The 25116-nt window shown below is 38.5% G+C and overlaps 1 long non-coding RNA gene across 1 annotated transcript in view; it reads left to right on the plus strand.

Moving 5' to 3' along the window:
* Positions 1 to 21363, plus strand: part of LOC124246481 (uncharacterized) — a 39313-nt gene extending 17950 nt beyond the window's left edge. The window contains exons 2-3 of the long non-coding RNA XR_006890503.1: positions 19688 to 19834; positions 20672 to 21363. This is a non-coding gene — a long non-coding RNA (uncharacterized LOC124246481). The remainder of the gene's footprint in view (positions 1 to 19687; positions 19835 to 20671) is intronic.
* Positions 21364 to 25116: the final 3753 nt, after the last annotated feature.

The raw sequence follows: 25116 nt of genomic DNA on the forward strand, positions 1-25116 counted from the left end.
TCCAGCTGGAAAACTTAACTCTTTAAAGAGAGAAATTCAGTTCCATTTAATAAACAATATTTGAGAGCACACTGTGCATAAGACATTACACTAAGCCCTGGGGGTAAAAAGATGCGTTAGATCTTATTTCAGCTACTGAGGAACTTAGAATCTAGCGCGGGACACTAACACATGAAAGTGGAACATAAAAATATTTTCCATTAAAATTTTTTTAAAACCTATTTGTATATTTTATGTTATGCTACTAGTGTTTTTTACTACTTTGGAGAGAAGCTGTCTGGCATTCTTTTACTAGAGTTCTGACTTCTGAAAGAGACGTTTCTATTTTACTAGTTTCACAATGTGAGAGAAAGGGTGTCATTATTATATATGATGTTTTTCTCAAGATGAAAATATCCTCAGGCTGGGACTAATGGATAATAGTGAAAGTAAAATCAGTAAAAAGTGAAACTGTGATGAAAGAGAACTGAATCCCACGTGGACACATGAGCTAGTGCTGAACGACAAATGATGACAAACGTCGTTTTCCGTGCTGGTGGCAGAGGGTAGGTCTGAGGAGCTCAGAGAGCCAAGGGTGGTATGAGTCATCAAGGAGATTTTCCTGGAATATTTTTTTTTGTTATCTCTGCATTAAAAATAAATGAATAAACCCAAATAGTTTGGATTAAAAAAATTTAAAAAGACAAAACTATAAACTAAACCTTAAAATAACATGGCCTTTAATTATTTTGCTTTGACTTTTAAAAAATCCTCAACATTAACGGAAGGAGTATTTAAAGCATAGTTAAGAAAACAAGACACATGATGTAGTAAGACAGCTGTGCAGAGCCAGAAAAACAAAACAAAACAAAAAATTACCTTCTTGCTCTCTCTACTCATGCACTAGATGTGCATAAGGGCAGGAATATTTGTGGGGTGGGTGGTAGAATGAAAGTGACGGGCCCAGAATGTCCTCTTTAGATATGAGCTCATAAACTATGTCTTGATGGGTGCTAGTATGATGGGGAAAAACTATGCGATCAAATAAGTTTGAAGAACTTATGGAGAGAAGTGAAGTAAACTGACTTGCTTACTGCAGGACTTCTCTGTGCCTTTAACATGCTGATGTGCTGTGAGAGGACCATGGTCCATAGCATTCCCCAAATACAGTCAACTATGGAATGCTTTTGAAGAGCTCACAGGGGTAACAGGTCCTTGGGACACAGTTTTAGAAATTTCTATGTTAGTGTGGAGCACATGGAAAACACAATTACTGCTCTTTAAGAGAAGAGATATGAAGCCAAATTAATCACCCGAGTCCAAAATGGAGTTAGGCACTTGATATATGTTGTCTCAGTTTATCCCGATCTCTGTGATGTCCTATTATTCCTCCCCTGACATACCCCCAGCCCCCAATTTCCAATTTGTAGATTAGGAAACTGAGGATCTAAGAGATTAAATATAGCATCCTGGTAAACTAGTAAGATTCAGGCTGAGATTAAAATTTATAGACTCTTAAAAGCGTGAACTTGGGAAAGTGTGAATGCAACTGGAATAAGTTAAATAAGGAATGGAGGGCACCACATGATAGAGTCATTGCTGGATTCAGGGGACACCTGAGTGATGAAGAAGATGTGTCCCCTTCTCCAGACCTTAAGGTTTGCTGGGAAAGGCAGAGCCATGAGTGAGTAATTTCAATGTAATGTAAGTGATTAAAACAAGCGCACCCCTCGCTCTGCCTTCGTCTGTGGTATCCTCTGTCCTTGAAGTACGGGGAACCTGGGCCCTCATCTCTACCTTTTTACTCACATCAGGAGTTTTAAGACTGAATTCCAATGCATGTTCCCAGTGAAACGTTTTCTAGCAGTCTGCTTCCTTCCTTGTTTGGAATTAATTGCTTTCTATACTATGTTCCCATAGCGCTTTGCTTTTCCGCCATCAAAACCCTTATTTTCAGGGCCGGCCCAGTGGCATAGTGGTTAAAACTGAGTGACCCGCTCTGGTGGTTCGGATCCTGGGTGTGGACCTACACTCCGCTCATCAAGCCATGCAGTGGTGGCATTCCACATAGAAGAACAAAAGGGACTTACAACTAGCACATACAACTATGTACTGGGGCTTTGAGGAGAAGAAAAGAAAACAAGGAAGATTGGCAACAAAAGTTAACTCAGGGCCAATCTTCCTCACCAGAAAAAAGAAAAAGAAAACATATCTTTAAAAAAAAGAAAAAAAACCTCTTATTTCAAAGTGTGATTTGCATTGTATCTGTTTATCTTTCTCCTAGATTGGGAGTTTCTTGAGGGATGTTGTTGTCTTAGACAGCCTTATAACCACCACTGTGTCAAAGGGCACTTTACTTGAATATAGCGACCCCTAGTAAATGATTTTGTTTGGTTGCTTGGTTGTTTTTGAAATAAAATTAACCTTTTTCAAAGTCAAATTTTACCATTGTTTAAAAATCATTAATAACCTGAACTATAGCATCAAGAAAATTCTGAGAGGCAGAAAAGGGTAGCATGTTCTTCCTATTTTGTTCTTTACCTCCCTCTGTTTTGTCTTTAAGTCATAGGATATAAGGAAAAGTCAGAGGAAATAGGGCATGGACTGTCTAGCTCATTAGGAAATGCACAAGAGCCTATTCATGAACTAGCAATCCAGTTCGATTACCAGGCAATTTCAGTAACTACACGGACAGAAAATGAAGACTAGAAGGAAGTCCCTTACAGAGCCTCCAGCACCAGGCTTCTTCGAAATCTTGAGTTGTAGAAAGTCCCAGGAGGCCCTAAGTCAAGCCTGGGGAAAATGTGATTATTTTAATCAGTAATAATTAAATCAGCAAGAGTATAGGTATTTACTTTTGTCAAATCTTGTCCAGCCTTTGTAGACTTTGTAAGAGATTTGAATATACGAAAGGATTTTTCTTATCTGTTTGTGATTTGAAATTAGTTGGGTATTTTTTAAAAAACAGTTGAAGTGGGGCATCATAACCATAAGACATGTGATTCTTCCACATTCAGGATGATGGTAAGGCTAGTTATTTGTTCATAAATTATTAAACCTACGTAATGCAAGGCAGGTTTAAAAATGTGAATATATTGCCTCATATATTTTAGCCTTTAAAAAGAGGAGGTATAAACAACTAAATATCATGGGTAAGTACAGGAATAAATACACAACCAATTTTCTTTTATTTTGTTAATTTTTATATTTTGGGGGGAAGATTAGCCCTCAGCTAACATCTGCTGCCAATCCTCCTCTTTTCGCTAAGGAAGACTGACCCTGAGCTAATATCTGTGCCCATCTTCCTCTACTTTGTATGTGGGTTGCCCGCCACAGCACAGCTTGATGAGCAGTGTGCACGTCTGCACCCAGGATCTGAACCGGCGAACCCCGGGCCGCTGAAGCAGAGCGCGCGAACTTAACTACCACACCACTGGGCAGGCCCCCCAATTTTCTTTTAAAGAAAAGATTTAGGGACTAGAAGGTTTTGTTAAACTTGTGGCCATTATAGATTTACTTAAGGGCCAGGTTTTAAATCTAGATATTCTGTGAGAGAATTATTTAAAGCTGGGGTCAGCACATTTTTTCTATGAAGAGCCAGATAGTAGATACAGGCTTTTCAGGCCCCACAGTCTTTATAGCAACTATTTAACTCTGCCATTGCAGGACAAGAACAGCCATAGATTACACATAAATGAATGGTCCTGGCTGTATCCAGTAAAACTTTATTTATGAAAGCAGGCAGTGGGCCTGATTTAAAGCATTGATATTGCTATACTTCAAGATTATCTGTGGGAGATGACTAAATGTAGGAGTGGACATCTAGAGTTTTCTATGCCCAGATCAGCAGTCCCCTTCTGGGAAGTGCTCACCCTACCCTCACACTGTGATGTAGGAGGTTGAGTTTGTACTTTTTCCTTTGATTGAGAGTCTTCTTTTCCTGAATCAACGCTTCCTTTCACTGAGTCAATAAATTTGTCTTTGGCTTCAGCTGGTGTGAGCTGTATTTCTGTTTCTTGCTCCTGGGGGGATCTTGCCGGTACAAATGAGTAAGCACCACTAAGCTGAAGATGAGGCTGGAAGGGAGGCGGGGATGGTGGTTACCTCTTTGGCTTAGCTGGTTACACCGAGCTGAAGGCCCACAACATTTTCCTCAGGTGAGGTTGCACAGCTGGTTGAAGCAGAGACTCTCCCAAGTGGAGGTGACCGTAGATGAGCAATCATCTTCCCTTGTGGAATCCCCCAAGAGCTCTCCAGGGACCGCCCCTCTTGGGGAGCTATTAGGCACGCTTGCCCTATGTACGGACCATGGGTTGTAAACTTGAACACTTCACGCTGTGCTGGAATTTACGCTGCCTTGGCCATCCTCCAAGTATTGTAAGCATCCTGACCCCTCTGGGAAGCTTTTGTAAAGAAGAATATTTTGTTTCTCATAGTAGTCATTGATCTTCTTTCACAATCCTGAACAGCATGGTCTTTGGGAAAATTTCAGCAGAAATGAGCAGAAGACACTCCAGCTGGGCCTGCTTCTTCTTGTCACTTGAATCACTGTCTGCTGTGAGGGTCCTTCCCATCCTCTATCCCCTGGCTGGTGCATGTCTGTTCGCTGTGAAGCTTTGAGCAATCTGAATCCCTCCATGATTTCAGGGGTACACTTTGACTGCCTTATGGTGATTGGCTGGGCCCCCAAATAGGACATTCTTGGTCAACATTCACCCGTTCCTAAATGCACACAGCTCAGCATGTTATGTGTTTATTAAAACAACCCTGTGGTTTGTCAAACTGCAGTTAAGTCGACATTGACTATTTTATGGGGCTCTCCCACTGAAAACAAAAACTGTAGGCTGATGGCAGAGAAACAAAGACTAATGTGCGTCCAACATGAGGGTAACTAAAGGCAAGTCAAAATAAAAGCTGGAAAGAGCTCTATTTGTAGGTTCTAACTGTGTGATTATTTAAACTTGTCCCATTTAATGAGCTCTGTCAGTCCTGATTGAGTTAGTGGTTTAAAAAAAAGGACGACATACCTGCTTCACCGAACCTGAATGTGAATTGCACCATATAATAACAAATGATGATTTATTAGGGGATTTCCAAGTGTGAATATTAAGATATGCTATTCTATTTGATCCTTACAACAATCTTCTGAGGTAGGTATTGACCCCATTTTGTGATAAGGAAAACTGAGGTTTGGAGAGGTCAAATAACATACCCTTGATCACTCCAGTGGCAAGTGATGGAGCCAGGACCAAAATCTGTGGGAGCACCAGAATCAGTGCCTATAACCTGAGAGAAATTGGAGGATCATCAATTTACTAGCCTTTTTTAGTGAGGTCCATCTAAGACCAGGGTGGTTTTGTCCCGGCCCCACGAAGTCTGCATCTTTGCTGAATACATTTGCAAACATACAATACACAGTTTATCTGAGAACCCTAAATCAAGGTTTTACCCCCCAGAGCAGCAGATTTCAATTAGAGGTAATTCCCCCCATCCCCCCACCCCCCTGGGCACATTTGGAAATTTTTGGTTGTCACAAGTGGGTAGGAACTTCTACTGGTGTCTCATGTATAGAGGCCAGGGTTGTGGGACGCTGCTAAACCTCCTCAAATGTACAGGTCAGCCTTCTCTCAATAAAGAATTAGCCTGCAAAAAGTCAATAATGCCAAGTTTGAGAAACCCTATTCTAGGATGCTCTGGAAATGAATAGCAAAATGTTGGAAAGATTGAGAACTTAGTCAAGCAGAGCTATATATTTCCTATCCATAGAGAATTCTGTGCTATCTCCAGCAGGTCTCACATCCCAGCCCCTTTAGCACATGTCTCCAGCAGGACTGGTTTGTGATGTCACGGAATATCATAAAAAAGATAAACTGATACCAAAGTGGAACTCCAACATTTCGGAAAACATAACTTTGGCATCCAGGTTCCTTGTTTCTTGTTCCATGTTCCTTGGCAGCCATGTTCTTTTTTTCGCTCTTATACTGAACATTTTTTCCAAAAAATGGCAACTTCTGAAACTATGCCTCTTCTTTTGAAACACAGCATATGCTTGTTCAAACGCTCCATGTGGCCAGAGTTCCAAACACAGGGCTTTTCACATTTGTTTCTCATCATTTTTGACAATTAGCCTCCCTTATTTCAATAAACATCTCACTCTTAAAGAGTAGTTTTTAAGTATCATTTATCTTTTCCTGGGTGGAGTAAAGATTTCCCATGAACAAGCGTTTCACGTTTTTTTTTTTTTTGGCAAAATGTTTTTCCAAGTGTTTAACTCTGTGGGCAAACCTACAGGGCAGACGAAAAAAAGGATGTTTTGAGAGCTGAAAGTCTCCTCTAAGCTCCTAATGCTAATTTTTGAGTTTCCACATTAAGGAAAGACCCCTGCTGCTGAAAACAGTCATGACTTAACACTGGGGATATGGTTTCACTTCCATGCAAGCAAATAACATTCTTGTTGGGCAGTCATCCAGGAAGTTGAATGATATTCTAACCTAACATATTTCAACGGATACTTGAGTTCAATAATCTTTTGCTCTATTGACAATTTCCAAAATTGAAGAAAAAAAGAGAGAAAGTTAAAATCACTAACTGGTAAATTTTATTAGAAGCAAACAAACAAACATTGACCGGGATACTGTTCCTTTAAGTGACCAAACAATTTAATCAAATAACATCATTTTTAAGTTCTGTAAAAGTATGGAAATGGTTGATTATTATAATTGAGTTTTAAAAGTTATGTCTGAGATCACCCCTAGATTATGGCATTACCATGGGCACTCCAACATTGGTGTTTGAGAGCCTGCTTATAAAGCAGACGGAAATTGGTTTACCAAGAGACATTTATAATACTAAGACCCACACACAGAAGATGAAGCCATAGTCACGTCACTTCATCTTAACTTCATCAAAACCAGACAAAACCATAAAAATGAGTCTTTCTTCTTCCCAGTTCTTCACTGTCCCATCTTAGAGGCATCCTTTATGTCTACATTCCTTTTCAAGAGAAAGGACTTCTAAAATTCAAAAAATTGTATTAACTTGCCCTCATTATGAATGGGCACACAGAGCAATACTTGCCTAGTGCCTTGTCCCCACGGTTGGCCCTGACGATGTCACAGGAAGGAAATGCCTATGAGCTTAGGAGATTGGTTTAAGTTGAGTGGTAATGTTTTTTGGCCCTATTGCCCTGACAATTGAGAAAGAAAGTTCCTAATTTACATTGTTTTTCTCACTAAATCAAGGGTGTGTGCATGTGAATGTGTGTCTATAAGATGTGTAATTAATTATGTGGCATATAGGCAAACCCAGGCAAGAAGTAATGATATGTACGGACATAGCATTTATTTGTTCTCCAAGGAACTTCTAAATCGGAAACTGATTTTAACTTTCTCAGTCTACCTTACAAAGGTGCTTCTTCATCTTTTTCTTTTTGTTCATCTGCAATTGAAACGAGATTGAAGGATGGATCGAATCCTTTACTTCCATCACAGTGTGAATTTTATGAAGAGGTATTTTATAGTCTAAATTTGTTGGTTTGTGATTTTATTGGTTTGTATAGCAGCTCGTTCCTCCCTGGAGAAATTAAGTCTTCAGACTTCTGGTTGGCAAAGTCTTTGAGTCCCTCTGCTGTGCTCCCCTTGGGGGATGGAAGTGTCTCAGGTTGGTCTACACTGACTTCTCTCATTGAGCAGTGTACTACTGTTCCAGGGGAAACTGCCAATTGGCAGCCAGACATGAGCAGTCTGGACAATTAGCAGGCTTCTGTTCAGTCTTTAGTCTTATTGACTACTGTGACCGCAGAGCAAGTATGTCACTTGGATGAGATGGGAATTCAGGCATGTGAAGTAACTGGCCAGGATCCAGTGGCAACACCAAAGGTGGCTGGGGGCAGTGCTTTAGTCCCCTACTCCCATCTCCATAAGCCCTCCAAATATACCAAATACATAACAATCTAACTCAAAACAAACAGTGGGCTTGCTATGCATGCAAATTCAAAACAAATACATAGTGCTTCTTTGCCAAAATAGATTTTTGCCTATAAGCCCTTCTTACGTAGGAAGCTGAAACTGTCCACGCCGATAGTTTAGGAAAGAATATTTCCCAGATTAAAAAAAAAAAGACTTATGGTGGATGTTAAGCTCATTCACTGATATTTCCATGACCGCACAGAGCCTCCTTGGATTATATAGCTTCTGAGCAAAAAAGTTTACAAAAGTGAAAAATCGACAGAAGTCTTTTAGTTTCTGGCATTTTAAGAAGCTGAGCAAACACTCTGACTAGAGGCGTCTCGAATAACCAGAAGAGATATTTAGGATTAAACTAGATTATTAACAGATGGTTGGTAAGCATGTAGAAAAAGAAGCCGTGATTGCTCAGAATTTCCATTGATTCACTGAAAACAAATCATACCAAAGCAACACCATTTCCTATTTAAACGAGCTCTGTTGAGTGGTAGATAAGAAAAATGTGACAGTACAGTGTTTCATTTTAGTAGGACATTCGATAGGGTCTCATTTGGCGGGGTTGTGTAGTGAAACGATCATTGGACTTAGAACCCAAAAATTGACTTGAATCTCCCACTTAGCAGTTCTATATGCTTTCATAAGTCATGTAGCTTTTCTGAAACTAAGCTTCTTAATCTGTAAAATAGGCATATTTATTTATATATTTTCAATATCATTCCAAAATTACTGAGTGCTGGAGAGCAAGGTTAACAATTGTGGTTTGGATGAAACACCAGGTAGATGGATTCACAGTGAGATAAAGAAATAGGCTCAAAGACTATTGGTTAATGAATCAATGTCACCTTTATATAAGGGTTTTAGCAGAGACCCTTACAACTCTAAATTTTATCCTGTTCAGCATATTATCAATACATTTTGTAGAAATGCAGACGTGATTGTTATTAAAGGTATACATAAATACAGGAGGGTAGACAGCTTCCAATTCTAGAATCAAATTATCAAAGTATTTTATAGCCATACAGCTGAACTAAAACACAATGCCAGATTGTTTATATATAGACACAAATTTCTCCCTTTAAATTATAAAATATCAGTTACGTTATTACAGGATGGGAGCCGACTATAATAGCAGTTCAAGGAAAAAGCACTGGGGAATTTAATTAAATGTAAGCCAAGTGGGAGAAAAATTCAGATGATTTTAGGAGTTCCTTTCTTCCTCTACTTGTGCAAATATTTCACTTATTTCAATTAAATAAATACTTACTGAATATTCTTAGTCCCTGCCCTTGTGGGACTCACACTTGGCTAGGAGTAATTATATTGTGATGTGATCTACACTGTGATAAAGGCGTGTCAAAGAGACTTGAGCCAGCCCTCATGGCCTAGCGATTGAAGTTTGGCCCTCTCACCACTTGGGCTGGCTGGCTTTGTTTCCCGGTCATCGAACCACACCACCCACCTGTCAGTTGCCATGCTCTGGTGGTGGCTTGCATAGAAGACCTAGAAGGACTTACAACTTGTGCTGAGGCTTTGGGGAGAAAAAAAAAAAAATGGAAGATTGGCCACGGATATTAGCTCAGGGCGAATCTTTCCCTGCAAAGAAAAAGCTGCAGTTGAAGCCGAGAAGAGGACTTGAGCGAGACATTTTCCAGGGGTGTATATGTATAGGTGTGAGTATCCCTACGCAGGGCAGAGGAAGCTATAAAGGCACATTATGCCAAGTTGGGTCCTGAGGAAGTAATTGGAGTTATCTACAGGACTATATGGTGAAGGGCATCCCAGATAAAGGAGATCATGGCATGGAAGTTCATGGCACGTTGTAGAAGTACTATAAGTTTTGTATGGCCAGGGGACCAGCCTGGTGGCATAGTGGTTAACTTTGCATGCTTGGCTTCAGTGGCCCGGGGTTCACGGGTTCAGATCTTGGGTGCAGACTTACGCACCGCTCATCGAGCCATGCTATGGAGGCATTCCAAGTACAAAATAGAGGAAGATTGGCACAGACGTTAGCTCAGGGACAATATTCCTCACATACACACACAAATGTTTTATACAGCCAAAGCATAGACTTGTATGTGGTGTCTGAGTCAGGTTATGAAAAGCTTTTAATATAATAAACCTTTTGAATTTCACCTTGCAAATGATGAGAAAAGCATCCCAGATTTTAAATTGATGGCATCACTGGATGTGTGTTTGAGGAAAACAACTCTAAGGGCTCGGGGCTACACTGACAGATGGGAGAAGAGGCTGCAAGCAGGGAAACATGTTAAGAAATAGGTTAGTCAGGAGTCTTTGGCTGAAGGGATAGAAATCTAAATTGATCTGGTTTGAGCATAATAGAGAATATATTGGATCCTATAACCAAGGGTACATGTAAAACCAGCCTTAACAGTGGCTCTATAAGGATCAGTGACCTGAATGCCATTTGGATTTTATTTTTCTATTCCTTGTCTTTACTTCTTTCTATGTCAGCTTCCTTCTCCCATAAAAGATTCATTATCTTAATCTGTGAATACAGGCAGCTGTCTCGCCGGAAAGTTTCAACAATCCTGTGTCACGGCTCTGTCGGCAACGTTTGGATCATGTGCTCATCCATGGAAAAATCACTGAGGTCACGGGATGGGATGTCTTGACAGGCTCAGGGCTCACGTGCCTGTCCAATATCCACTCTCAGCTTCTTAACTGAAAATAGAGCCTGGAGTTTGTTTAGGGATGTAGTGGGCCCAATCCTGTGCGACTGATCACGCTTAGTTTAAGCCAAGCATTGCAATCTTATTCTGTTTTTCTAACTTGCTTTTTTTTAAACTGGAGATGTCCTTGAAATTCACTTCATTCCAATGAGATTCCAAGGAAAGCATGCTGCAGGGGTTTCTAAGAACCCATTCACTCTCTTGATAAAAGAGATTGGACTCGATTGGGGCCTGCTTTTTTCCTTCCGCTTTTTTTCTTGCCGTTAGAACAGACATAATGCTTTAAGCTGCAGTAGCCAACTAGTGACCATGAGTTAATATGTACGTGGTAATTGCCAAAGGAATTGCAAAGACATAGGCCCTAACTTTTTGAGCCACTATAACAAATGTGAGCAACTACCTACCTCCAGCATTCTTCCTTTCTTTTAAACCTCTTTTTTCCCTTTTTGCTGGAAAAGATTCACCCTGAGCTAACATCTGTTGCCAATCTACCTGTCTATTTTTTTTCCTCCCCAAAGCCCCAGTACATAGTTGTGTATTCTATTTGTAAGTCCTTCTAGTTCTTCTATGTGAGTTGCTCCCACAGCATGGCTATCAACAGACAAGTGGTGTGGTTCTGCACCCAGGAACCAAACCTGGGCCACCAAAGCAGAGCACTCTGAACTTTAACCACTAAGCCATCGGGGCTGGCTCCTCCAGCATTCTTATTATGTGAGAAAAACAAACCTTTATTGCCTAAGCTACTGTTAATTAGTTTTGGTTACTTGCAGCCAAACACCTTCCTAAGTGTTATATTACTTCTAGTAAAATGCTGTGGCCATGCAGATGATGTCAAGCAAAAAATTGGCAGCTATATTTAGAACACATGTCCAATATGATGGGGGACAGGGACCAGTTTCCCCCAAGGGAGAGAGTGGGTGTAGCATAGAGACAGTCACTGTGAGAATCACTGTAAATGGGATAGAAACCCAATTTGAATTTGCTACAGGGATATTTGTAAGAGTCACTGACTTAGCCTGGCTGTGGGATCTGGACAAGGACAGTGGAAATGGGACTGGAGAGAAAAGAGAGGCATGTGAGAGGGAAAAATCAAAGGGACTTAATTCAGTTTAGGTTTATAGTGGATTAGTGCTAAAGATCACACTTAAGTAGAGGACAGTAATGGCTAAAAACTATGAACAGGTGAAATTTTAGTCAATGGTCATAGAAGCATAGTATCAAATTCAAGCAATTTTACAGGACCTAGTTGCCTGCCTGCTATCTATCTATCTACCTGTCTGTTTATCTATGTATGTATGTATGTATCTATCTATCTATCTATCATTGTCACCTATTGTCTATCTATCATCTAGCTTGCTAGATATTGAGTTATTTCTCCTCCAAATCTTACTTTTAACAAGATATAAGTAACTTATAAAGAACAGTACATTATCACAAGATAAAATGAGGGCAAAATAAATCAGAATTGAAACACAGAGAAAGTCAGCACAAAACAACAAAAGGACTGTGCTCAAAAACTGCCTGGGATGATGTCCTATACACACACTTGGCTGGACCAGTAGAGGTAATTGAATAAGGCATGGGAGAAGAGGTTCCTAAATACTGATTTATACAGTCTAGCAGCTAACTTGGAATAGAATCACTTACAATGATCACAGTGTCCATGCTGTCAAAGCCAACCAGATACCTATAAGAAGCACAACTATTCCTGATGTGCAACTAGAGAGAGGTTTCTCCTAGGCATCCCCAGAAAGGCTTTCATGCAGATATGCTTACAGCAAATCTGGGGACAGGCTTTACAGAAGTACTTATCGTAATATCCCTCACTATAGGATGATGGCACAATATCAAGTACAGTCCAATATAAGCTGTCCTCTGGGTTTGGAGCCAGGTAGACCAACGGTCCTGTGCTCCACGATGGTCAGGCATGTCTGGAATGCTAGGTTCAGTTCCGGGGACGTATTTTTACAAAAGACAGTTACCAATTGCACAGCACGCTGTATATATTATATTCTTAATAGATGCTTGCTGAATGAATAAATGTTTGAATGGTTGCATGAATGATTATAGGAAATGGACATATCTTACTCATATGAGAGAGGCCTCTGTTTTCCCTCCCTGTGCAATTATATGTTGATTATCTATCTTTTGATTAAACTGTCAATTCCATGAGGGAAGCAATTTTGTATTGTTTTTATTTGTAGCCCCAATCATATGGAGTGTCTGGCATAGAAAGGTGGTTGAATGATGGTTTTTTGAAGGAATGAATGACTGAGTGAGCCCGTCTCAGATATACGAACAACTATGTATGAAAGAGGAATTGGACTGATCTACAACCTTATCTTGGTGTAATCTTGTCTCAGAGTAAGGCAGAAACATAAAGTGACCTCCAGTTTGGAGGCAAGATGTTTATTACTGAATAACCACAGGGAGATAAGATGTTTAAAGGGAATTTGTGCTTATTTTTACGGGATGTAGAACTATGCTGTCAGGTGCAGGAAGGAGAGCTCAGCAGCCTGTAGTCTCTCACTGTCTCTAATACTATTCTTAGGGCACTTGCAACGCTCCCCTCCATCTAGTGCTGTCTGCCTGTGTGCTAGAGGAGAGGATGCTTGTTTGGAGGTGGTGTTACAGAGGAAGGGACTTCCTCAATTTCCTCACCATCTTTGACTATCTGATCCACCAGATGAAGATTTTATGAGCGCAAAGCAAAGGAAAAATACAAAGAAAAATGTGCATTTTCCAAGTCTTTCAACTTGTTCTCCATCTTTGGAGACAGCATACATTTGTGGTTAGAAGGCTAGACCCTGGAGCCAGAAGATCTGAGTTCAAATTCTGACTTCGCCACTTGCTTACTGTGTGGCCCTGGGCCAGTTACTCAACTTTTTGTTTTCTCATCAGGAAAGGAGAAATAATAAAAATAATACTCATGTCAAAGGTTTGTTGTGAGCATTAAATAAGTTAATTCATGTAAAACATTTAAAAGTGAGTGGCACATAGCACTCAACAGAAACTGGCTAATATTAGTATTATATTATTATTGCTTACTGATAGTTTCCTTTCTTTGATTTTTGCCGTGTTTAGCATAAAAATAGTCATAGTTAAAAATGAAATCAGAAAATATTATCACATATCTAGTATGTTCCAGGCATTATTCAACTATATGGGGAACATTAACTTTGCTTTCAAAGAGCTTATAAGCCACTTATGGAGGAAAATACAAAACTCACAAGAAACAAGAACACACGCAAATAAAAGTAGGAACATGTACAACAATCAAGCAATATCGTATTGTGGTGACAGTGTTTGGCAAATTATCTATCTATCTATCTATCTATCTATCTATATATATATGAACAATGGGTTTTTAAAACAAACGTTTGCTGAATCAATTTGTGAAAAAAATTGGTAAAATTTAAGAGTGTTTATTTTGATATTTCATTATAGTATATGCCGGAAGAGGGGATAACTTAAAAGAAAAACTAAATGTGAAAAGCGGAACAGGCAGAGATTAAGCTAGACCTGAAGTCTTCAAAGGTATAAAAAACTATAGATTATGTGGGTCATTAATAAATGAGTAAAACGTAAAGCAGGCTTCCAGCATTTGTGAAGAATTACTCTTGGAAACAGATAGGATGAAAATGTGGTATGAGTTTATGAGGAGTTTGTATATGTATCTGATCCTGGGCCAGGAACGGATTCCAAGCATATCCTCAGAGCTGGTCACACATGTGAATGTCCTGGAAAACCCGGCCATAATTCTATCTCCCCAAGTTGCTCAGCCCCCCAGTGAAATGTTCTTGGAAACATAAATATGCAGAACACTGAAGAAATCAGAACAATTTATATGATTGTTTTTCTACAGAGAAATGTTTTAATCTTTGTAGTGAATTTGATTAAGATTCCCTAAGATTTGTTCAACCATATTCTGATTAAAATTCTAATAGTATTAAGAATCATTTACTTTTCCTGTAAAACATTTTAATAACTTCTACCTTACTCAAAACCACATTTTAGTTTACATACAAAGGAAAGAGAAGGAAAACGGAAAGAGCCAGGCATTAAGAGAGTTAGACTAGAGTCCAGCCACAAAATTCCAAGTATTTTAATAGTTATTCTTGGTTTTCCCCGGTTTTAAAGAAAAATTTGCTACCTTTGCAATCTGAAATCACATTCGCGTGTGAAGGCTATTCTATTTAGAATCAGAGGTTCACAAAGCCTTTAGGTGAGAGGTGCAGAAATCTTTTCTACAGTGTGTTTGACAGTTGCTAAGCCAACCTCTAGCCAAGTCCCTCCAGCGACAAGTACCTTATTAGTGCTCAAGTCAGCCCGTTCTGGTATTGAATACATCTGACAGCAAAAAAAGTTCCTCCTTATATAATTCAAATGCCATCCACCTTTTCAGCCTCTGAAAATGTGTAAGATTATGTTTCCATTAAAACCCAAATTATGATTTTGAGTCCTTATGGGCCCTTGTAAGAAATCGAGTCTTTAGAACACTTCTCCGGTATTTTTCATTCCACCAGAGTGTTGTTTCACATGCGCTGTCATACAGATCTAGCCCAGTTCTTCACTCTGGCTTTCTTGTCAATCTTCCATGCTGCTGCCTTGAACCCAGATGGTTCTTATAAGGTGGCAACTCTGCCAGGCACAGTCGGCTGTTACTGGTGGTTACTACTTTGTAGCTACAGTTCTTTCTTCGGCCATCCATCTCAAGTGTAGGACAAAATCTTCATGTAATTCTCTGTAGGCTATAATTCTCATCAAGATTTATCAAAGATTTGGGATTATCTGCTATTAGATATAGTTGCCTTGAAGCCTGTAGGCCATGGAGCTTTCACAAAGCACATCCTATATAGCCTCTGGTTTTCTTCTCTGTAGCATGCTCAGTTCACCACCAAACAGAGTGTCCTTCAGCCTTAAATTCACTAGACCAAGGGAAAATATTTACCCTCACACAAATCCCAGGTCTACATGACTCTATCCCAACATCTGCTTTTTTCTAGGTAATTATCCTGTGAGGTTCAAGGACAATTATGTTAATATGTAATAATTCAACATCAGAAATTTCCCAAAGTGAGGGTTTTTCAGTTTTAGGAAATGCTAAGTAAAGGACCTCCTATCAGGAAAGGTTCTTGTTGGAACTAACAGAAAACAACTGTGGTTAACTTAAACAGGAGAGAAATTTGTTAGAAGAAAATTGGGTGGCCCCCAGAATCAGGCTTAGAAAACAAACCGCATCGTGTAGAGGTCAGGCTGTTGGAGCAGGTCAGGCCCAGCTGCAGCTGGGGTCTGCTTAGGAAGCTGCCCTTCCTGCAGCCACCTCTGAACGCTGTGTCAGCCATCACTGCCAGACTCTATGTCCTTTTCACCTTTAGACCCTAAACTAGTGCTCTCCAGTGGCAATTTCCATGACATTGAAAGTGTATCTTCGCTGTCCAACAAGTAACCACTAGCCACATGTGGCTACTGAGCATTTGAAATGTGTCTGAAGAACTGAATTTTTAATTTTATTTGATGTTAATTAAAATGAATTTAAATAGCCACATGTGGTTACTTGTTACCACATTGGACTGCACAGCTCTAATCTATCTCGGAATTGTCAGTCAAAATTTTTCCAGGAGCCACTTTTCCGACACCATATGGGTCATCACATCAGTATAGACAGCATCCTCTCAATAAGCTTTGTCCCTCAACCATTGCACTAGGATGGCTTCAATAGGCCTTTTCATCATTTGACAAGGCCAGGAGCACCTAATGATGGGGTAACAAGGTCAGGGGATCTATCCATGCCCATAGAGTCTTAGTTAAGTGTTATGGCTCTAAAGCCAGACTTTATAGGTTAGAATTCTGGCTCTGCCACTTGCCATCTCTGTGACCTTAAGTAAGTTATTTAAATGAGGTATTTGTGCCTCAGTTTCCTCGTGGATATGAGAGTACCTAACTCAAATAGTAGATAAATAAACTCAGATAAAGCACAGAAGAGTAACTGGTACCTAGTACGCTCTCAATGAATATCGGCTGTTATTTTCATGAATGCTACAAACACACAAATGATTTGCAAAAAACATTCAGTGGATACGCAACAGTTTTCCTATGAAAACTTGAATAAGTATGTCTACCAAAGTACTATGAGTCATAATATAACTCAAAAAGTTGAAAATGCCAAGACATTATTAACTGTAAGGGCCTAACTTCCAGAAGGGCCACTCTTACCTTCTTATTTGAGAATCTATCTTGTATTGTAAAATATCACCTTCGAAAAACAAGTAGTAAATTGTTTGATGATGAAACTTCTACTGTGCTTGTCAAAAGATTAAAAAAGAAACTTGTCTGCAGATTTAGGGTACAGAGTGTGGAACACACAATGAAGGAAACAATGACAATGCGACTAATCTGTGCTGACTCTGAAAAACTCATTAGTGGCTTCAGAAATTATTTCTGTCATTATACTGAGGGTTTTTATTTTTATAAAAACAGAAACCAAAAATGCAGAAAAGAACTCCAGCACTCCGATTCATACATGGAACATTGCAGTGGTGAAAGAAACTATGCTTGCCTTGCTTTCAGACATTTATTTCAGTCTGGAACTCTGCTTAGATCTCACTGTGGGCCTCCAGCAGCCAGCTTTTAGCACCATACAGTCCTGTTTTATGCAAGCTTTTTCTTTTTCCTCTGAAAAAAGGGAGAAAGAAAAAAATACACAGTAATCCTAATCCCTCAGAAAGAATTTCATTTCTTTCTAAAAAGATTAAAACAAGATAGAAGAAAGGATCTTGCTATATTTTTTGTGCATCCTTAGAAGACATTGTATTATCTAGCCAGCACAATTTTCCATCTGGTTTTAAAAACAAACATAACATATTTTAGTTGTCTACCATGTTATAGGGAGCAAATGGAAGAGTTATAATATAAATTTTTCCACAGAAAAATCCAACCTGGGGATTCTATTTTCTCATATGAGATCAATAAAAGTACCCCCACGTGCATGTGTATATAAATTTTGCAAGTCTTTTACCCATGTGTTTCTCAAATGCCACCAGCTCATAGAAAATAACAAACCCCATAGTTTTCTAGAAACCAAATCAGTAAGACATGGGATCTTCATCAGTCAAGAACTAAGTACTTTGAAGTATTCATACATACCAGCTGGAAGAAATACACCATTGCTGTACTTAAACCTAAACACGTGTATGTATTACTACTAAATTGGATATATTAAAGTTCACGGTTTCCTGGATGCAATTATGTGTATTTACGCGTTTCTCAACTGATAGTAAAAAAAAGAGAAATGTTATCTAAATTAATGCTTTATTTTTTTTGTAATTGATTTCCTAAAAGAATATGACACATTATGTGTATTTTAAAACTAGGATGTGTGTTTTGAGTTGATTTTCCAATAGCGGAGATGTGCCTAATGGTTCCTCAGCACATGTGCCTAACGGTTCCATGAATGACAGCATGAGTTTGTGAGACAGCTGGCCAAGGAGAGAAGAACTTTATTTATGCAAACGTAACACGTTCATATGAAAAGTTCACACTAGCGCCACGTTTTACCCAACCATATGACTAAATCTGAATCTGGAATACTGACATCTACTTGCACTTTTGACAAAGCTCTTTTGAGATGAAAATCCAGAAAAATTTACCCTTACTCATGGAATTTTCTGTTTTGAAATAGAAACTACTAGAGCTAACAAAGAGTGCTCTAATAGGGGGTCAACTTGTCCTGTCCAGGAGGACAAAGAGACAAGGCAAGTAGTGGAGAAGAAATGAAGTAGCCTTCGTCCCTCTATCCTCTTCCACTGAGCAGCAACGAGGTCGTTTCCTATTCCACTTTGTGTTAGAGACATGGGGCTGTTTATCTCATTAGGGAATTTTTTTTGGAAATTTGTTTATTTATTTATTTTATTGAGGTAACATTGGTTTATAACATTATATAAATTTCAAGTGTACATCATCATATTTCAATTTCTGTGTTGACTACGTCATGTTCACCACCCAATGACTAGGAATCTTAAAAGACAATGGGCAATGCCCTAAGACCATAGCAGCTGATGGTCCTTCTTCCCCTAAATTTCTCTAGACATAAACCCCAAGCATGAAACTTCCAAAGAAAAATAATCCTCCATGAAATTGCCTCTTCAATTTACTCACAAATCTCTTCTTCTTCCCTCTGCTGTCCCATTTCTTCCAAAGGCTACATTGCTAGAACAGTCTCTTGTTACTGAAGCAGGGGATTGGAATGTAATTCAAATGAGTAATATTCTTTGATGAATGAGAAAGAAAATCTCAGAGATTAATGAAGGCTTCTGGGGCCATTTCCTCTTGTTTTGGAAATAAATTAATAAGGACCCATTATCAAGAAGAATTAAATAAGTGTATGTCTTATTAAAACATCAGGGACCTGGTAGAAACCCAATCAACAGAGTATCTTCTGAGTAAACAACAACATTGGGGGCTGGGAGGACCAAGTCAAAACAGCTTTTGAAAGCACACACTCAGACTGTCTTCATAAGATATGTTTATACAACGCTTTCACACTTATTTGGAGAGTAAAAGTTTTAGCTGGTTAGCTATTTTCTTTATAAAACCACAAATAGATTTTTTGCTTGAATGTCTAATTGACTAATTCCTCTCCTTGCATAATTCATGTTTTTACACACACGTGCAAACACAAACACACACCACACACACAATTTGGTATGGTATCAATGTGACATGCGTGTAAATAGCTAATTTTGGCAATTGTTTTATAATCTGATCATGAGTGATGTCTTAATCTAGAATTTTGTTTTTGTTTTTTGCTTTTTTTGAACAGAGGCGTTTAATCTCTGGTTTAATCATTACCTATTCTTGAGTAGGAATGGAATGCCACGTAGTCCTTCCAAACACGCTTCTAAGTATCTGACCTACCCTAGGAATAGCCTCCCACTCCAAAGGAAAGTATAATCAAAATATTAAATCCACTCTTTAAAAGGTCGCTGGAGGTTCATTCTCTATCTTTTCCTCCCATGAAAATCTCTGCTGCCTGCTGCCCCATGCTGGGACCAGGAAACAAAAGCATGGTGGTGAATCAATGTTGCAGTTCAAGCTCTGAAAGAGAATTTCTATTAAAATGGACAACAGATGTGAACAAAGAAAAGAAGTGGATCAAAGATGTGAACCCCATTCGTGAGATTATTTGCAAACACAAAGCATGTAGGTTTTTGTTATTTTTAACTTTCATCAATGCAACCGTCTGGGTGGAGGAGGAAATAACACTAAAAAATAAAATAAAGGGAGTGGGCAGTTATGGAATAGAAAGACTTGTAACTGTGAAAGGGAACAGGACTTAAAAGCAAGCAATTCCACACACGTTTTTGGGCACTTATTTAGGAAGGCACTGTTGGGGACGCTAAGGGCACAGGCAGTACAACATGCCGTGACTTTGACCTTGAGCAGCCAAGAGTCCAGTGGAGAAATCCAACTTACAAAATAACTTTAATAGAAGAGAAATATGAGAATTCCAGAGGATATAAAGTCAAGTTATTCATTATATATGTGGATGCAAACCATTGATATGCTTTTCAAGAAATTGTTTTCATAATCAAATAAGGATCTGAGCAATGGTTAGCTGTTGCATAAGAATTGGAACAGTTCGCAAACACCAGTAATTGTTGGCTCTTATGATTTATTCTCCCCGTGTGCTGGAGAGTCTGAAGTAGTTCTGTAGAAGAAGCAGTGGAGGGAAAGGAGAGCGAATGTGGAGCCTGTAATTTTCAGCACTTTGCTGGATTGTTACTCGTGGTTAGTAATTTCCTGCAACTTTGAACTTCACTGTCTCTCTCATTCCTTACTGGCCAATTACCATTCACACCACAAGTCACAACACCTTTGATTTGCTACTTGGCATCCCCAACCCCAAGTACATACTCACAAATTAGCACTCCTTAGTCCAGACTTTACAACTCTTCAAGAGCAATTTGAAGGTTTCTTTTGAAAGCATGGAGTAGTTATTGGATACTCGCTTATATAGCTCTCATTTTTCTAATGAAGTGTTAAAGCCAGTGACAACTGTCAACTAAGTCTCAAAATGGCCCTATGGCAATGAAGGATGAAGAGAATAACAGGACTTATTGTTCGCTGATGATCATTAAGCAGATATCAGGAAAGTTCAGGTGAGAAACTTTACCTGAGGTCGTAGAAGAAAATGGGGAAAAGTGTTGGGTTTGTCCTTACTTTAAAAGCTGGCTTTTCATTCTAAGAAACATGAACTAGATCAACAATAAAGATACTAAGCACTTATTTTAGGACTCTGAAAATGTTCTAAGGTCTATGGAACAACTTTGAAAGGCTCTCTTTTGATAAGGATATTTGTGTAAGGAAAAGAAAGATTGTAGTTCAAATTTTCCTGGTCAATGATCTCAAATGGCAGGGGTACTCAAATCAAGTCCAAAAGCTGTTCCAAATTCTAAATCAGAAAACAAATTAATTATTCTTAAATGTTTAGGTAACATATACATTACAGTTAGCCTGGTTAGTATAGTCATAAAATAGTATTTTTATGTGCTAATTTCTTTTTTTATGGTGGGCATTCATATCAGTTTTATTCAGTGAGGAGCATTGTCTTAGGAATTTAAATGATTGTAGAGGCTGCCTGTAACATTTTATTTGCTCAAAGTTAATCATCAAAATGGAAATAATATTTTTTTCCTTTTTTTTGAGGAAGATTAACCCTGAGCTAACGTCTGTCGCCAATCTTCTTCTTTTTTCCTGAGGAATACTGGCCCTGAGCTGTCATCCCAGCCCGTCTTCCTCTGCTTTTATATGTGGGACACCTGCCACAGCATGGCTTGACGAGCGGTGCTATGTCTGCACCCGGGATCCGAACCGGCGAACCCCGGGCCACTGAAGAGGAACGTTTGAGCTTAACCGCTGCACCACCGGGCAAGCCCCCTGATGAATTTATTTTTGATTTCTCTTATTCTGAGTAGCTAGGGCTAGTAAAAACAGAGAAGCCTAAACAAATGGAAGGAATCAAAAAACAATAGTTTCTGATTTTAATTTATTTCTATGAAAAAGTAGGTTTCATTCTGAAACAATTTGTTTTGTGACAGCTTCCAGAAATGTATTGTGGTAGAAGATATGTTTGCTCCTTTAAGTAACAACTTCACAAATAAACACATTAATTAATTGGAAAGGGTAACATCCAGCTTCCTACCCTAATGAAATGAAAAAAGGCATGAAGTAAAAACAAATCAATAGCACTTTAAAGTGGTCAAATTATTTTCACAGTGAGTGATGGATTCATGGACAAAGAGAATTTTAAAAAGAGAGTCAGAACACAAGAAACAGCCAGCTATTCAAGGTCTGTAGGCTTATGAAAGGAAGTTAGAACGGGAATTTAACCTAACAGCATAGTGATTTTGATTATTTATGATAATGAAGGATGCAGTGAAGAAGGGCCATATATTAATAAAAAACGTAGCAAAGAACCGTTTCTTTTTCTAGTGACTTTCAGCTTACATCTTCCTGCCATATTTTAAAGAAAGTCCTCTTGGCCTACACATAATGAAATTGTCCCAAGTCAGTGTAACCTGTTCTTTTCATCCTCTTGATCAGATGAATATAACAATGTATCAGAGAGAAGGATCTAGTTTGAGAGAGAGAAGGAACATTCTGGAATCATACCTAACTGGAAGATCAATTCTCGAGAAATTAAAGACTAATTGTGCATAGTTACAAAGGGGGATTTGAAGTCATAAGAGTAACAGAAAATTTTAAAGACCATAGAAAAGGCAGATGTATAACAGCTGAGTGTTTCGTACTAGATTGGATATCACTGAAATGGGGTGGTTTGTTCCTGACTCCCGTATGTTCACAAATGAAGCAGAGCACACACACACACGCGCGCGCACACACACACACACACACGAGTAAATCACTTTTCCTCTTAGGAGATCTCATGGGTCCAATTCCTGGGTTCCACAAAGCAGACTTGCTTTCTCTCTAGTCCCATTTTCTCTCATGTCCTGCCTCGCACTTCACCCTTCAGAAGCACCAAAGTGTTCCTTGTGTCCACACTTCCCTCTACTTCCTCCAACACGCACTTATGCCATGCTCTTCCTTAAGAAGGCTCTCTCCATGAAAAACTTTCCCATATTTCATTGCCGCTCATTCATAATATATGCAGGTCAGGCATTATCTTCTCTAGGAAAATTTTCCTAGTCCCTTATTTGAATTAATTGTATGTCTGGGCACTCTAAGTAAAATCCTGGGCAAATACACATGTAAATATACCATGCATTTCCTTGTCTGTCTCCCTAAGGAGACTTTTAGCATCTCCAGTGTAGGTACGTGCTTTAATCACCTCCAGCTCATTGCACAGCACAGTGCTCAGTACATACCTAGTGAAATAAACCCAGCAGAACTGAAAGCCAGACTAGGTCAGTGCTAGTCAACGTGTGATCCACCAACTGGCACCAGACTGCAAATAGTGTTTCTGGTGCTCTGCAATGAGATATGTACAGAAATTGAAAGGAGGCATTTAGAAGCTTTTATTGCAATTTAACATTGTTGTTATATTTAAGCTCCTGACTTGTGTCTGTGAACAGAGTATAGACTAGTTTTATACTGTCAAACTTATACGGTGAGTCCTATGTGGCATGAGATGCATAATAATTATGCACAGTAAGAATATATTGCAACATGTGACATTTTCAGGTTAGTCAATTGCAACTCCAAAATATATAGAAATATGAGAAAATGCAAGCATTTGTTTATTCTTATAACTTGTAATTTTCAAATCATTCCATATTAATCAAATTAAATTTATGGTTTAATATTATCAGCTAAGTAACAGACATAAAAATGCACTATTTATTTGCATTTTTAATTAATGTATGGTAAAATAGCTTCATTGGATTATTTTTGGCTAGAAAAGGAAGCATTTCTCTAAGTATGAACATACAAGTAAATGAAATGATCATGATGACTATGACAGTCATTCGAAGAAAGTAAAGACCAAATGAATTTGTACTTCTTTTACTTGGAATTATGATCCTCACACCCTGAGTTCTACTTTGTAGTCATAATTGGTGGCGGAATGCTAAAATCGCAGTTGGTTATTAGTAAAGATGTATTGGCTAATGAAGTAAAGAAACTATTAAAAGTTGAGGGTCATTTACATACAAATCATAAACCACAGGTTTAAAACCAAAATGATTCTGAAAGAAAGACTGTTAAACTCAAAAGCCAATAGAAGCAGGTGCTTAATATTTAGTAATTAATTAATATTAGTGATTTTCAGTCTTTTTGTAAAGTAGCACTTTGGGGTGCTAAGAATCAGAAATCATAGACAACTGCTGAAGCGCTAGTGAAAGACTGAATCAAAGATGCTGTCTTAGAAATACTGGGAAAATCTGCAGAGAAGAGGTCAGATTATGTGTGTTTCCAATGACATCATAGTTGGATGTTTTCAGAAACTGCTCAGTTCTGTGGAAGACCTATGCAAAGAATAAGCAAAACCAGCAGAGTATTTTTTTTATTGCACTTGACAAATGCACATGTATTATTAACATAGCAATTCTTTTAGCCTATGTGCAATCTGTACATGATGATGATGTGAAGGAAGAATTATTTTTTTGACCTTCAGTGATGACAATGAATGCTAACTCTGAAACTGTATAAAAGTAAGAAAACGATGAAGTATTACATTATCAACAAATTTGGTTTGGAGTCTAAGTTTTGCACGGGACAGCGTTCTGATGGTGGGCCAGCTGTGACAGAAGAATGTTCTGGAGTTGTTATGTAGCTTGAGGAGCTTGGGTTAGAATGAAAGTAACGCACTGCTTCCTTCATCAAGGAAATTTTTCTATTAAAATGAAAAGGCAGCTGTAATAAGCAGTACCCCAACAACATAGTAAAAATTTGTATTATGTAAAGGCTAATGCGTTAAATTAGAGATTATTTTCTTTATCATGAGATAATACGGAAACGGATTATAAACTACTGATATTGCACGCTGAGGTGAGAGGCTGAAAGAGAGGACAATTTCTGTCGAGCAGGTTTACACTATGATATACATTCTTTGTGCATCTGCAAGATAAGAAATAATTTGGTCCCAACTGTTTAAAGATAGGAATTGGCCCACCAGAATTTCTTGTCTCTGTAATGTGTTTGCTTTTCTTTTTCAAGTGATTTTAATACTTGTATGTATGCAAGGAAGGCATGCAACCTGATTTTCAGTGGCAGATAAAATTGAAGAGCTAATATGAAATTAGAAGCTTGAAAGAATAGAGCTTCTATAAATGATGATAGATTTCATAATAAAACAACAATTATCAATAAACTCGGTGACGATCTAGATATTGCACATCTGTGGAAAGTTATCCCCAAACACCTTATAAATTTGATAGAATATTATTTTGTCTGTGATTCTAATAAAAGAAAAATTGAAGTTGTAGTTTGTATGCCTCTGTTTCTTTCATTTCATTATTCTA

The sequence above is a fragment of the Equus quagga genome, chromosome 11 (assembly GCF_021613505.1).
Source record: "Equus quagga isolate Etosha38 chromosome 11, UCLA_HA_Equagga_1.0, whole genome shotgun sequence".
NCBI classification, from domain to species: Eukaryota; Metazoa; Chordata; class Mammalia; order Perissodactyla; family Equidae; genus Equus; species Equus quagga.